We start from the raw sequence: 4,776 nt of genomic DNA, 5'->3' as shown, positions 1-4,776 counted from the left end.
AATGGAGGAGTGAGAATGAGGGTTTATTTGGGTCAAAATGTGTGGAATTTGATGAGTAGGAAGGTTTGTGAGTGATTTATAATGAAAATGGAGTGATTTTTATGAAGTTTTCTTGAAATTTTGATGGTGAATGGTGAGGGTTTGGGTGAGCACGAAGGAGGGTTTGAGAGGAGGAGGTCGTGAGGTTGAGAGATGATATGAAGGAAATGAAAGAAAGAAGAAGAAGAGGAGGAATAAGAAGGGGGCACGGCTCATTAGGTGCGGCCGCACCTGGCTGGTGTGCGCCCGCACCTGATGGGTGTGCGGCCGCACATCAGCTGTGCTTCCTCTTCTCTTTTTTTTCTTTTCTTTGATACTTACTGACCACTTGGGTGCGCACATGAATCATAATGGTGATGAGCAACAACATAGGAAGTAGCTAAAAACATTTTTAGTGAGCTCAAAGTTAGAGATTCATGTGCTCACCACAAGAACTCACTAGGCATCAACTTCCTCCAACTTTCAAAACATGAATTTCCTATCTTACCTCTCTAAAATTCCTACCCCTTTTACCTCAAATTTCGATCGGAATCGAACACAACCATGATATGTGCCGGAAACACCGTCCATTCATCATGCTATCTTGAAGAAATCCAATCTCGCAAAGTTCATCCTAAAAATCCAAACAAGTAGAAAAGTGAAAGAAAAGAAAAGGTAATAAAAGAAACAAAAACAAGAAAATTCAAAAATCGAAAGGAAAGGTTAGAATCTCTGGGTTGCCTCCCGGGAAGCGCTTGCTTAAGGTCCTAAGCTCGACCCTTCCTCCAAATCATGGAGGGTCAAAGAACACCACCTTCTTCAAGGTAGTAGAAAGAGCAAAATCCTCTTCATTCTTAAACAACCTCTCATTGTTGCTTGATGAAATCTCCATAGAATTCTTCTCAAATTCACATTTTTCTTTTCTCAACTTCTTTCTTTTTCTCAACTTCTTTGAATCACGAGCCTTCTTCTTCGGCTTTTTGTTCAATGTAGATGGAACTTCAACATCCACAACCATAGAAACTTTCTCTTCTTCTTGAGAAATAAGCTCAAACCAACTTGGAATCTCAACTTCCTCCTCATCCTTTGGCTTGGGAATCACAATTTCTTCTTCACTAACCTTCATGCTATCAAAACTTGCAAAAACATCATCATAATTATCAAGAGCATTATTAGTAGAAGAATCAATCATGCATACATTGTCAATAGAACGAGAAAGACTAGCACATGCCATGTCTTGCACAAAAGATAAAGATTCATGCATTGGTTTCAACTTAAAACTCTCCTCTTGCGCACCACATCTCAAAGTAATGTGGCCTCCTTTCACATCAATCAAAGCCCCCGAGGTAGCTAAGAAAGGTCTCCCTAAGATGATAGGAATATGTTCATCTTCCTCAATCTCCAAAACCACAAAATCTACGAGAAAAACAAAATCTCCAATCTTAAGTAGGACATCATCAACTCTCCCCTTAGGAATCTTGATAGATCGATCGGCCAATTGAAGGGTTATATTAGATGGTAGAAGCTCACCTAAATCAAGTCTTTTGAAAACCGAATAAGGCATGATACTCACACTAGCTCCTAGATCACATAGAGCATTCTCAAACATCATTTTTGTTGATCTTGCAAGGAATTGAAAAGTTTCCTGGATCCTCCATTTTCTCCGGAAGCTCACCATGGATAAGAGCACTAAAACATTTCCCTCCTTCCACCGAATTGCCCTCATTACATTCTTCCTTCTCCTCTAGAATCTCCCTAAGAAACTTAGAGTACTTAGGGATTTCAGGAATTGGCTCAGTAGAGGGTGTGGAAACATGAACCTCCTTAAGAACTTCAAGGAACTTCTCAAATTTCTCATCCATTTTAAACCTTAAGAATTTTTGAGGGTAAGGTAGATCGGAAAATTTCTCTTCCTCACAAATCTTTTCAACAACATTCTCTTCTTTTTCCTTATCCTCACAATAGACTTCCATGGACTCAACCCTCTCAACTTCATTCTCCAAAGCACTCCCCTCATCTTTTCCCTCCATTGAACAAGAAACTCCCTCACTAAGGTAACTTCTACAACTAGTGGTAATAGAATACACGGGTTTCTTCGGTTCAACACCTTGGGAAGGTAAAGAAGAAGGACTAGCATAATCCTTGAGAGTGTTTGCTAGTTGGGTTATTTGAGTCTCAAGCATCTTATTTTGAGTCATCATCTCATTGAACTTCTTATCACTAACCGCCATGTAGGTGTTAATGATCTTGGTTTGATATCAATCAATTCTTCCAAATTAGTCTTAGGTGAAGAAGGTTGTGAATAGGAATTTTCACCTTGAGTCTTTGGAACAAATTCGGGTGGGGAACCTCTTTGAGCATTGTTTTGAAAATTACCCCTTCCTTGATTGTTCCAAGTACCCCTATTTTGATTTTGACCATAACCTTGATTATGGTTACCACCACCTTGATTATGGTTACCACTACCTTGGTTATGATTTCCATAGCCTTGGTTTTGATTACCATAATTTTGGCTTTGATTGTGGCCACTATAACCTTGGTTGTTATGGCTACCACGAGAACCTTGATTCCCTTGGTTTCTATAACCACCACCATGATTATAGTTGTCAAAATTGCCTTGGTTTTGGTAATTCCTATTCCATTGACCTCTTTGATTATCAAACCTTTGAACATTGTTGTTTGACATATAATTCACATGCTTACACTCATTGTTATCAAACTCATCAATACATTCATTATTACAATTGCTATAGTCATGATCATATGATCCACATGCATCACGAAACAAACAACCCATAGGCGTATTATATGAAGTGGGAGGGTTTGAGAGTTAGAAGAAGTACCTCTCCCCTTAAATTGGGAGGGAAGATTCAAAGCTTGAGAAGAGGAAGAAACACTCTCCAACTTGGCGTTGATTGCGGTCACCTCCTTTCCCAAGTTTGTCATTTGAGAGGAAAGATTGTTGATCGCAGTTAGATGGTCCACCGAATACAGTGAAGATTGCTTGCTTGAAGAGTCTCTCTCCCCATCTTGCCAATCTCTATAATAGGTCACCGCATCCTCAATAATGTCCACAACTTCTTCTTCGGTCTTGTTCATGATAGGACCACCGGCCCCTCCATCAAGGCATGACTTGCCTTGGGGACTCAAACCACCATAGAAGATTTGGATCACTTGGTATGTTGGGATTCCGTGGTGAGGACATTCTCTTTGATACTCCTTAAATCTCTCCAATGCTTCATAGAGACTTTCATTTGGCTTTTGCTTGAACCCTTGAATTAAAGCTCTTGCCTCTGCCGTCTTCTTTTGAGGGTAGAAACGGGATAAGAAAGCTTTAGTGACATCATCCCATGTTCTCAAGGAATTGGGCTTCACTTATTTATCTAGCCATTCCAAAGATCTTCCTATGAGAGAGAAGGGGAACAAATTGAGGCGGATAAACTCTTGAGAAACTCCATTGACTTTGATAGTGTTGCAATATTTTTCTAACTCTTTAAGATGGTTCAATGGGCTCTCATTCTTAGCCCCACTATATTGTCTCCTCTCAATAATGGTGATCATGGCCGGCCGAATTTCAAAGTCGTTTGCCGGTGTTGTAGGTGGAGCTATGCCTCTCTCAAACCTATATACACCGGGCACTCCTAGCTCCTTCAAGGCAACTCTCGGATTTTCTCCCATTACTTGCTCTTCTTCAATCTCTTCTTCGCTTGAAGAACTATAATCCAATGACTAGTTAGCTACTCTCCTCCTTGAGAGAGTTCTCTCAATTTTCGGATCAATGGGAACAATTGAACGATCTCGGGATCTATGCATACAAAACTCAAAGAAAATATTAGTAGCACAGCTACAAGTGTAGCCTAAAGAGTAAAATCTTTTTGTATTTTGCAAATAAAGTGGAATAGAAACGGTAGGTCGTTGGGCTACCGCCCCACCCAATCAAACAATATTTATAACTCAACAAACCCCTATAGGAGTATAGTAGTAAGTCGAGATCGAACCCAAAGGAATGGAAATTGAATGTCTATTGTCTAATGTTAAGCTACTCCGAAGTCAAATAGGGGGTTTATGGTAAGGACTAAGACTAGGCTAATCAATGCAATGAACTTGTATAAAATCAATATAAAAGACACTAGGGGAATGGATCCACATGTAGTTGCAATAGAGAAGGGTAATTGCGGAGATCAAACCAACTAAGTCAATTGATATAAGGGAAGATCAAACATGCATCCAAAAGAGCATACCAAGTTATTCTCCTAGAGGTCTAACTAGCGCCAACTACGCTAAACACTAACTAGGAAACATCACAAGATACCTCAATCGAGAAATTGCAAGTCACTAATCAATGGTCCGTATCATAGCGAGCTTACAATGCAATCTAGTGCAACAATTAAAGATGGCCAAGCTACAATCAATTACACACATGCACATGAATCATCAACAAAGTTTAATCACATCATCAACTCCATCAATTATCCCCAAATTACTCTAATCCATCACTCATACATGCTTCACCATTATCCTAGCAAGTAAACTACTCACTAGTCATAGAAATTAAGACCAAAACTACACTAGTCATCAATTTCATCATCAACATATTAGAAATCAAAAGATCAAATCCAAAATCAATTAAACTTCAATCAAACATCAAACAATCAACAATCATATGAAAAACAAATGAAATCAACTAAAAACAAACTTATATTGAAATCAAAGATGAAAGATCCTTACAAACTTGATCAAAAGATCAATTACAATGGA

The 4,776-nt window shown here is 39.0% G+C and overlaps 1 non-coding gene across 1 annotated transcript; it reads left to right on the top strand.

Annotated features, from left to right (window-relative positions):
• The first annotated feature begins 3,205 nt into the window (after positions 1-3,205).
• Positions 3,206-3,311, top strand: LOC145603207 (small nucleolar RNA R71). The gene has a single exon (XR_014104738.1). It is a non-coding gene; the product is annotated as a small nucleolar RNA R71 (small nucleolar RNA).
• Positions 3,312-4,776: the final 1,465 nt, after the last annotated feature.

The sequence above is a fragment of the Chenopodium album genome, chromosome 21, assembly GCF_948465745.1.
Source record: "Chenopodium album chromosome 21, dcCheAlbu1.1, whole genome shotgun sequence".
Taxonomy (NCBI): Eukaryota; Viridiplantae; Streptophyta; class Magnoliopsida; order Caryophyllales; family Amaranthaceae; genus Chenopodium; species Chenopodium album.
This window is presented reverse-complemented; position numbering and strand designations above follow the sequence as displayed.